We start from the raw sequence: 11,543 nt of genomic DNA on the forward strand, positions 1-11,543 counted from the left end.
TGCAGCCGGTACAGCCAAGAGCTGCCAAACCAATTCTATTTACAGCGGGACAGCTACAAAAATAAACAGAAGTGAGATTAGAAAATATCTGCTTCCCACACACTGCAAATGCCTCGGGTCACTGCTCTCCCTCTATCTGCGTTCCCCACATGTGGGGCTCCACTATATCTGGTCTCTCTGCACACCGGGCCTCCCTATAAATAACTAGAAAGAAAGGGTTCTCCTGGAGTTCACTAGGGGTGCCGTTCGCCTAGCGTTGTCCCTCTGCACAGGGGCGAGTTTTGCCCTGCAGGTCGTGTTTCACGACTGTATATCCAAGTTCACTAAACTGCACTGTTGCTATATCCCGGTTCAGTCCAAGAGACCCACTCCTGTGTTGACAGTGGGGTTTGGGGTAAAAAAGGATGCAGCAGGAGAAGCTCCATCTCCAGGTTCGCTGGGAGTGAGGGTTCACTGTTGAACCTCACTCTCTGGGCCCTGCACTATACTCCCGTTCACGAGAAGGAGCAGAAGGTCACGAGCACGTCTGCAAACTGGCTGGAGCTCTTGGGTTTGCTCTGGCAGGCCCAGCTAGAAACGGGGTTACAGGAGGAGTACATGCCTCTCTGGCTTTTCATGCTCTTTCCATTCCTTGTACCTTAGCTGAAAATGAAAATATGCTAACCTCTGCACCCACCACGCCTCTGTCCAGTCCACCAGCGCCCCCACTGACCCCCAGTTACCCCTTCCCCCCTACACCCCGTCCTCAGCACTGTCACCCACACAACTACCCCTTCCCCCTACACCCCGTCCTCAGCACTGTCACCCACACAACTACCCCTTCCCCCCTACACCCCGTTCTCAGAACTGCCACCCACACAACTACCCCTTCCCCCCACATCCCGTCCTCAGCACTGTCACCCACACAACTACCCCTTCCCCCCACACCCTGTCCTCAGCACTGTCACCCACACAACTACCCCTTCCCCCATACACCCCGACCTCAGCACTGTCACCCACACAACTACCCCTTCTCCCCACACCCCTTCCTCAGCACTGTCACCCACACAACTACCCCTTCCCCCCTACAACGCGTTCTCAGAACTGCCACCCACACAACTACCCCTTCCCCCTACACCCCGTTCTCAGCACTGTCACCCACACAACTACCCCTTCCCCCCACATCCCGTCCTCAGCACTGTCACCCACACAACTACCCCTTCCCCCCTACACCCTGTCCTCAGCACTGTCACCCACACAACTACCCCTTCCCCCATACACCCCGACCTCAGCACTGTCACCCACACAACTACCCCTTCTCCCCAAACCCCGTCCTCAGCACTGTCACCCACACAACTACCCCTTCCCCCCTACACCCCGTCCTCTGCACTGCCACCCGCACAACTACTCCTTCCCCCCTACACCCCGTCCTCAGAACTGTCACCCACACAACTACCCCTTCCCCCCACACCCCGTCCTCAGCACTGTCACCCACACAACTACCCCTTCCCCCCACACCCTGTCCTCAGCACTGTCACCCACACAACTACCCCTTCCCCCATACACCCCGACCTCAGCACTGTCACCCACACAACTACCCCTTCTCCCCACACCCCTTCCTCAGCACTGTCACCCACACAACTGCCCCTTCCCCCTACACCCCGTCCTCAGCACTGTCACCCACACAACTACCCCTTCCCCCCTACACCCCGTTCTCAGAACTGCCACCCACACAACTACCCCTTCCCCCTACACCCCGTCCTCAGCACTGTCACCCACACAACTACCCCTTCCCCCTACACCCCGTCCTCAGCACTGTCACCCACACAACTACCCCTTCCCCCCTACACCCCGTCCTCAGAACTGCCGCCAACACAACTACCCCCTCCCCCCTACAACCCGTCCTCTGCACTGCCACCCACACAACTACCCCTTCCCCCCTACACCCCGTCCTCAGAACTGCCGCCAACACAACTACCCCCTCCCCCCTACACCCCGTCCTCTGCACTGCCACCCATACAACAACCCCTTCCCCCTACACCCCGTCCTCAGCACTGTCACCCACACAACTACCCCTTCCCCCCTACACCCCGTCCTCAGCACTGTCACCCACACAACTACCCCTTCCCCCCTACACCCCGTTCTCAGAACTGCCACCCACACAACTACCCCTTCCCCCTACACCCCGTCCTCAGCACTGTCACCCACACAACTACCCCTTCCCCCCTACACCCCGTACTCAGCACTGTCACCCACACAACTACCCCTTCCCCCCTACACCCCGTCCTCAGAACTGCCGCCAACACAACTACCCCCTCCCCCCTACACCCCGTCCTCAGCACTGTCACCCACACAACTACCCCTTCCCCCCTACACCCCGTCCTCTGCACTGCCACCCACACAACTACCCCTTCCCCCCTACACCCCGTCCTCAGCACTGTCACCCACACAACTACCCCTTCCCCCCACACCCCGTCCTCAGCACTGTCACCCACACAACTACCCCTTCCCTCCACACCCCGTCCTCAGCACTGTCACCCACACAACTACCCCTTCCCCCTACACCCCGTCCTCAGCACTGCCACCCACACAACTGCCCCCTTCCCCCTACACCCCGTCCTCAGCACTGTCACCCACACAACTACCCCTTCCCCCCTACACCCCGTCCTCAGCACTGTCACCCACACAACTACCCCTTCCCCCCTACACCCCGTCCTCTGCACTGCCACCCACACAACTACCCCTTCCCCCCTACACCCCGTCCTCTGCACTGCCACCCATACAACTACCCCTTCCCCCCTACACCCCGTCCTCAGCACTGTCACCCACACAACTACCCTCTCCCCCCTACACCCCGTCCTCAGCACTGTCACCCACACAACTACCCCTTCCCCCCTACACCCCATCCTCAGCACTGTCACCCATACAACTACCCCTTCTCCCCTACACCCCGTCCTCAGAACTGCCACCCACACAACTACCCTTTCCCCCTACACCCCGACCTCTGCACTGTCACCCACACAACTACCCCTTCCCCCCTACACCCCGTCCTCAGAACTGTCACCGACACAACTACCCCTTCCCCCTACACCCCATCCTCTGCACTGTCACCCACACAACTACTCCTTCCCCCTACACCCAATCCTCAGCACTGTCACCCACACAACTACCCCTTCCCCCCTACACTCCGTCCTCAGCACTGCCACCCACACAACTACCCCTTCCCCCCTACACCCCGTCCTCAGCACTGTCACCCACACAACTACCCCCTCCCCCCTACACCCTGTCCTCAGCACTGCCACCCACAGAACTACCCCTTCCCCCCTACACCCCGTCCTCAGCACTGTCACCCACACAACTACCCCCTCCCCCCTACACCCTGTCCTCAGCACTGCCACCCACAGAACTACCCCTTCCCCCCTACACCCCGTCCTCAGAACTGTCACCGACACAACTACCCCTTCCCCCTACACCCCGTCCTCAGCACTGTCACCCACACAACTACCCCCTCCCCCCTACACCCTGTCCTCAGCACTGCCACCCACAGAACTACCCCTTCCCCCCTACACCCCGTCCTCAGAACTGTCACCGACACAACTACCCCTTCCCCCTACACCCCATCCTCTGCACTGTCACCCACACAACTACTCCTTCCCCCTACACCCAATCCTCAGCACTGTCACCCACACAACTACCCCTTCCCCCCTACACTCCGTCCTCAGCACTGCCACCCACACAACTACCCCTTCCCCCCTACACCCCGTCCTCAGCACTGTCACCCACACAACTACCCCCTCCCCCCTACACCCTGTCCTCAGCACTGCCACCCACAGAACTACCCCTTCCCCCCTACACCCCGTCCTCAGCACTGTCACCCACACAACTACCCCTTCCCCCTACACCCCGTCCTCAGCACTGTCACCCACACAACTACCCCTTCCCCCCACACCCGATCCTCAGCACTGTCACCCACACAACTACCCCCTCCCCCCTACACCCTGTCCTCAGCACTGCCACCCACAGAACTACCCCTTCCCCCCTACACCCCGTCCTCAGCACTGTCACCCACACAACTACCCCTTCCCCCTACACCCCGTCCTTAGCACTGTCACCCACACAACTACCCCTTCCCCCCTACACCCCGTCCTCAGCACTGTCACCCACACAACTACCCCTTCCCCCCACACCCTGTCCTCAGCACTGTCACCCACACAACTACCCCTTCCCCCATACACCCCGACCTCAGCACTGTCACCCACACAACTACCCCTTCTCCCCACACCCCTTCCTCAGCACTGTCACCCACACAACTACCCCTTCCCCCCTACAACGCGTTCTCAGAACTGCCACCCACACAACTACCCCTTCCCCCTACACCCCGTTCTCAGCACTGTCACCCACACAACTACCCCTTCCCCCCACATCCCGTCCTCAGCACTGTCACCCACACAACTACCCCTTCCCCCCTACACCCTGTCCTCAGCACTGTCACCCACACAACTACCCCTTCCCCCATACACCCCGACCTCAGCACTGTCACCCACACAACTACCCCTTCTCCCCAAACCCCGTCCTCAGCACTGTCACCCACACAACTACCCCTTCCCCCCTACACCCCGTCCTCTGCACTGCCACCCGCACAACTACTCCTTCCCCCCTACACCCCGTCCTCAGAACTGTCACCCACACAACTACCCCTTCCCCCCACACCCCGTCCTCAGCACTGTCACCCACACAACTACCCCTTCCCCCCACACCCTGTCCTCAGCACTGTCACCCACACAACTACCCCTTCCCCCATACACCCCGACCTCAGCACTGTCACCCACACAACTACCCCTTCTCCCCACACCCCTTCCTCAGCACTGTCACCCACACAACTGCCCCTTCCCCCTACACCCCGTCCTCAGCACTGTCACCCACACAACTACCCCTTCCCCCCTACACCCCGTTCTCAGAACTGCCACCCACACAACTACCCCTTCCCCCTACACCCCGTCCTCAGCACTGTCACCCACACAACTACCCCTTCCCCCTACACCCCGTCCTCAGCACTGTCACCCACACAACTACCCCTTCCCCCCTACACCCCGTCCTCAGAACTGCCGCCAACACAACTACCCCCTCCCCCCTACAACCCGTCCTCTGCACTGCCACCCACACAACTACCCCTTCCCCCCTACACCCCGTCCTCAGAACTGCCGCCAACACAACTACCCCCTCCCCCCTACACCCCGTCCTCTGCACTGCCACCCATACAACAACCCCTTCCCCCTACACCCCGTCCTCAGCACTGTCACCCACACAACTACCCCTTCCCCCCTACACCCCGTCCTCAGCACTGTCACCCACACAACTACCCCTTCCCCCCTACACCCCGTTCTCAGAACTGCCACCCACACAACTACCCCTTCCCCCTACACCCCGTCCTCAGCACTGTCACCCACACAACTACCCCTTCCCCCCTACACCCCGTACTCAGCACTGTCACCCACACAACTACCCCTTCCCCCCTACACCCCGTCCTCAGAACTGCCGCCAACACAACTACCCCCTCCCCCCTACACCCCGTCCTCAGCACTGTCACCCACACAACTACCCCTTCCCCCCTACACCCCGTCCTCTGCACTGCCACCCACACAACTACCCCTTCCCCCCTACACCCCGTCCTCAGCACTGTCACCCACACAACTACCCCTTCCCCCCACACCCCGTCCTCAGCACTGTCACCCACACAACTACCCCTTCCCTCCACACCCCGTCCTCAGCACTGTCACCCACACAACTACCCCTTCCCCCTACACCCCGTCCTCAGCACTGCCACCCACACAACTGCCCCCTTCCCCCTACACCCCGTCCTCAGCACTGTCACCCACACAACTACCCCTTCCCCCCTACACCCCGTCCTCAGCACTGTCACCCACACAACTACCCCTTCCCCCCTACACCCCGTCCTCTGCACTGCCACCCACACAACTACCCCTTCCCCCCTACACCCCGTCCTCTGCACTGCCACCCATACAACTACCCCTTCCCCCCTACACCCCGTCCTCAGCACTGTCACCCACACAACTACCCTCTCCCCCCTACACCCCGTCCTCAGCACTGTCACCCACACAACTACCCCTTCCCCCCTACACCCCATCCTCAGCACTGTCACCCACACAACTACCCCTTCCCCCTACACCCTGTCCTCAGCACTGCCACCCACAGAACTACCCCTTCCCCCCTACACCCCGTCCTCAGCACTGTCACCCACACAACTACCCCTTCCCCCTACACCCCGTCCTCAGCACTGTCACCCACACAACTACCCCTTCCCCCCACACCCGATCCTCAGCACTGTCACCCACACAACTACCCCCTCCCCCCTACACCCTGTCCTCAGCACTGCCACCCACAGAACTACCCCTTCCCCCCTACACCCCGTCCTCAGCACTGTCACCCACACAACTACCCCTTCCCCCTACACCCCGTCCTTAGCACTGTCACCCACACAACTACCCCTTCCCCCCTACACCCCGTCCTCAGCACTGTCACCCACACAACTACCCCTTCCCCCCACACCCCGTCCTCAGCACTGTCACCCACACAACTACCCCTTCCCCCTACACCCCGTCCTCAGCACTGTCACCCACACAACTACCCTTTCCCCCTACGCCCCATCCTCTGCACTGTCACCCACACAGCTACCCCCTCCCCCCTACACCCCGTCCTCCGCACTGTCACCCACACAACTACCCCTTCCCCCTACACCTCATCCTCTGCATCAACACTCCCACGCGCCCCCCACCGCAATGTCACCCCCTACACACACACACCCCTATCCTTCACTCACTTCACCACCTCCCCGTGCACAACCACCCCCTCTCGCTGCGACCACCCACCTGCCACAGCCACCCACCCCATGCTACTATGCACCCCTTCTCCCCCCCCACACACACACCCACAGCTGCCCCCCCCCAGTGCATGCTCTGGTTGCAGGCTCCCCGCCCCCCAGCCATGTGCCAGGGTGTGTGACCCACAGCCTGGCCACCACCATGCACCGGGTCACAACGTTTGGAGAAGGCGGGTGTAGGGGCTGGTGGCGGGGGCGTCAGGCAGCTGGGGGGACCGGGAAAGAGGAGGGTCAGGCGGGGAGCAAATCTGTGTGTGTGTGTGTGTGTGTGTGTGTGTCTCTCTCCCCCCCCCCCCCCCGCTCCCGTTTCAATGGCGCTGGGCGGCCCCTGGTGCGACCCACGCCGCGGGGGCGGCCGCCTTCCAGCGGCAGCAGCAGGCTCGGGAGCTTTGTCTGCCCCGGGCACCGAGCTCTCCTCCCTCCCGGGGCCGGGCACCACCCCTCCCGGCCGCCCCTCGCCCACTGGCCCTGTGCTCATCGCTGCCTCCCCCCAGCCCAGCCATGCGGGGGGGGGGGGAGAGGAGGGGGCGTGTCCCATCCCCCTCCGGGGCGGGGCGGCTGCAGCCCCGGGCCCCCTCCGCTGGCACAAGGCTCCCCCCCGCCCCCCCGCAGCCCTGACTGTATTTTTCCATTACCCCATCCCCGGCCCCGCCTCCGGCTCCCACGTGCGCCGGTCCCCCCCCGGCCGTGGTCCGGCGCATGTGTGGGGCGAGGGGGGGGAGCCCCTGTGCGCCCCCCCCCTCCTGCAGCCCGGCCGGTGGGAATCAGCGGGCAGGTCCGTCGCGCCCCTCAGCCCCAGCTCCGCGGGGGGGGGGGGTTTCGAGGGGTCCATTGATCCGAGCCAGCCCCCTGCGCGGGGTGCGGCAGCCCCCAGCTGAGGGGCAGGGGGGCTCGGGGGGGGGAATCGGAGGCTAAAGGAGGGGAGCCGCTATAAGCGCCCCGCCCCACACCCCCCCCCGCCCGAGCGCCCTGCCCCACACCCCCCCCCCCGCCCGAGCGCCCTGCAAAGCCCGCCAGCCCCCCGGGGACATGCGCTCAACGCCGCCCGCCCCCGCCGCCGCCGAGCCCCGGGCCCGCAGCGCGTAACCCGCGGTCCCAGCTCGCGTCCCGGCGCGGGGCGTCGCTGCAAAGCCCCGGCTCCCCGCGGCTGCTCCGGGAAGGGGCCCTGGGGCGGCTCGCCCGCTCCCCGGCGGAGGGGCGGGCGGTGCGTGCACGGGGGAGAGGCGCTGTCTGCTCTGGGGGCTGCTGCTGGGATCCTCTCCTCGGGGCTGCGCTCCCCGGGGTGCCCCCAGGCCGGGCAGCTCCGCCGCCTCCTCCCCCTCTGTGTGTCTCTCTCTCCCTGGGGCGCTGCTTGCCTTGGTGCCGCTCGCACTCCCCAGGCTGGTCTCCCGCTTCTCTTCCCGGATCTCTGCTCCCCTCAGTGGTGCTGGCTCCCGGGGCTGGGAAACTCTCCCCCTGGAGTCCGGCTCCCGCAGCCGGGCTCGCTTAGCTCGCTCGCTCTCTGTCTGCTTCCCGGTCCCCGGCTCTCTGCTCCCCTCAATGCTGCTGGCTCCCGGGGCTGGTTTAGCTCTCTCCCCCTCTCTCTGTCTCCTCCTCCTCTTCTTTCTCCTTCTCCCTCTCCCTTTTTATCTGTCTCCTTCTTCCCTTTTCTCCAAGATTTCTACCGCAGCCCAAGGCACCCCAGATCTCGGCACCCCTGGGTGCTGCCTGCTGGCCCCCCTCCCAGATCTCGGCGCCCCTGGGTGCTGCCTGCTGGCCCCCCTCCCAGATCTCGGCGCCCCTGGGTGCTGCCTGCTGGCCCCCCTCCCAGATCTCGGCGCCCCTGGGTGCTGCCTGCTGGGCCCCCTCCCAGATCTCTGCTCCCTGGGTGCTGCTGGCAGAGATGCTCTCCCACCCACTTATCTCTGTCCCCCAGGCACTGGTGCAGGGTTTGTGCAGGGGTGCGAGCACACACCCACCCACAGAGGTGTTGTGCTGGAAGGGGTCTCCCTGAGACTCCCAGTCAGTGAGAGCTCAGGAGCGCTCCAGCCATTGCTGGAGGGAGAGGGTTGCATTACCCTGCTCTCGCCCTGGGGGTCCAGCCTGGGCTGCAGAACAGCCAGGCAATACCAGTTCTCCAGGGGAGACCCTGTGCGTGGGAGAAGGAGGTGGGGGAAGCAACCAGGACAGCTCCAGAGCCCCCAGCCCAGCTGCTCATTCTACAGAGCAAGCAGCCCCCCCACTCGTCCCCCTCCTGCTGCCTGCGGTAACAGAAACCTACGCTCCGCACAGAACACAGGCCAGGGTGGGAGGCAGGTGTTGCTTTGCCGCAGGGATGACCTGTTCTGGGCCGTGCCCTACAATACACAGCACACAACACCGATGCGCACGTACTGCATACAACCACCCTGCGCCGGGGCTCAATTGAGCAGGCAACTAGCTGCCCCAGCAACGGCCTGTTTGGCGGGCCCCAGTCTGTGACGCACTCTCTTCTATATGCCACAGAGTTCAGGGTGCGGCAGAACAAAGCCCCGGCCTTCCTAGCTGCCACAGCGCTGGCCACTTGGAGCGTCGCAGAGACAGCTGGATCCAGAGGCCAAATATACATCCCCATGCAGAGGAGGCATAAGCAGGGGGTGGGCTCGGTGGACCAGAAAGCCCCACAGCCCAGCTGGGAGGAGAGGAAGGGTGGCCCTGTGGTGAGCTGCAGCTTCTGGGAGAAATGTTAGAACGTCCCAGTGCAAAAGGGGAAGAAATGACCGGGCCAGTTTGCTGAGGAAGGACAGCCCAGAGGCCAGGGCACCAGCCTGGCGTTCGGAAAGTGGACGTTCAATTCTTCCAGAAACCCGGCTGTGTGACCTTAAATGAGAACGAGGGCCCTGACTCACCTCCCAGGGGCACTGCGAGAATAAAAACATGATTTCTTTGTGATATGCTTCGATACTACAGCAGTGGGGCCATGTGAGTACCGTAGCTAGGTAAGTACCCTGGAGACATGAGTCCTGGTGAGCACGTGTGAAGCACTCCGGTTAGAATGGCCCCACTCCAGGATCTTTATCCACTGTCTTAGTAACCCATAGATGCTTCTAGTGGGAGCCAGGGCAGTGTTATACAACTCTTAACAGCCCCCTACTAGAGATCAGCAGCAGGGTTTGAACGTGGCATCTGCGGCACCAAACCACAGACCTCTACCAATTGTGCTAAGGGACTACATTAGCTAGAAGCAGTAGCAGGTTGTTATCTTCTGTATGGACCAGCCTGGGGAGTGGCACAAGCTGCACACTGAGCACGCCTGTTTCATCGTCATGTCAATGAGCCTGTGGTTTTCGCTCTAGCCGGCAGCACCTACCAGGTCTCCCGCAAGGCCCTGCCATTCCTCACCGGCTGACTCACTGCCAGGGGGCTGTGTGCATGGCACCTGCGCTCATCTCCTCGCCTGCAAGCCTTTCAGAAGTGCCTGCTCCCCACGCCGGGGCTGTCAGAATATACTCAGGCCTTGGACGCAGCAGGGGTCAAACCCACCTGACTTCATCGATCAAACTGGCTAGAGGAGCAACTCTTGGCTCCGTTCCTGGGGGATTTGGGTTGGGCCGGGGAATTTCCCAGCCTCCTGATCTGGGCGACCCAGCCCACAATAAATACACAATAAATCACAATAAAACAAATGTGCCTTGGAAATCTTCCCACTCCAGTGCCTTACTGAGCAGCTCATCACCTCCCCAGGCTGCCCAACGCCAGGCATCTCATAGCCGGGCTGGCAGAAGGGCATGGATTATTTGGCATCCAAATGTCCTTAACCCAATATTATCCTGAGTGGGCCATGGAGAAGTTCCAAGATGACCCCACTCCTGGCTCAAGTCCGTCATGTACGATTCTTCCAGCTGCAGAGATGGCTCATCTGTCCTTGGACCACTGGTTTGGACCAGAGGGTGCCCCATATACTAACACTGTCCATGGCAAAGGACCAAATTGGTATGGGGGGAAAAGGGAGAGGAGAGACAAAATTTCCTCTCCCCACCCAAGAAATCCACCTTTTTAATTTTTTGCATGAATGTGGTGATGTGCTGACAGCTTTCGAACCTGAGACCTCCACCCCACAACTGGGGCAGCCTGGGTATTATCAACAGGACAAGCTTAGCAATGGTCCGCCTACCAGCTCATCGCTGTCCTGGATGCATGGCCACGGGTCTGGACGGAGACCCACCAACCTCATTCCGTGCAGGGCAAGCGATGGCTGGTTGTTGCTGACCCGGGCTGGATGCAAACCAGTGAGCTGGGGTGAACAGCTCCAACCCCCCTCCCCAGTTCCCACTTAGAGCACTCTGTGCCCCACTCCGAGTCCCCCTGGCCCTCCCACAACTGGACTTGGCAGCCAGGGCTTGTGTTCGGGGTCTGTAGGTCCCGAGAGAGCTGCCCTGGCAATCCTATAACCACCTATGGCTGGGACTGCTCAGACAGTATCTCTTCCAATCCCCCTCAGGTCTGCTGATGAAGCTACAACAGAGGCCAGGGTATGAACGAGCCAGCAGTTCTCCCCGCTCATCCGCACCGGGCTCCACCCCCTCGTGTAGGGGGCCTCTGCAGATCACAGGAGCAGGCCCTATATGCCTTGGAAAGCAATAGAGAGGGCAAAGGAGGAGGAAGGCACAGGCTCAGTGGCGGATGTAGAGTTAGCAGGGCCCTGTGC

General features: G+C 62.1%; 1 long non-coding RNA gene across 1 annotated transcript; it reads left to right on the plus strand.

The window, feature by feature from the left end:
* Positions 1–7,549: 7,549 nt before the first annotated feature.
* LOC311526614 lies at positions 7,550–10,534 on the plus strand. The gene is made up of 2 exons (XR_014713070.1): positions 7,550–7,652; positions 9,362–10,534. It is a non-coding gene; the product is annotated as an uncharacterized lncRNA (long non-coding RNA).
* Positions 10,535–11,543: the final 1,009 nt, after the last annotated feature.

The sequence above is a fragment of the Lepidochelys olivacea genome (assembly GCF_965140295.1).
Source record: "Lepidochelys olivacea isolate rLepOli2 genome assembly, chromosome: 9".
NCBI classification, from domain to species: domain Eukaryota; kingdom Metazoa; phylum Chordata; order Testudines; family Cheloniidae; genus Lepidochelys; species Lepidochelys olivacea.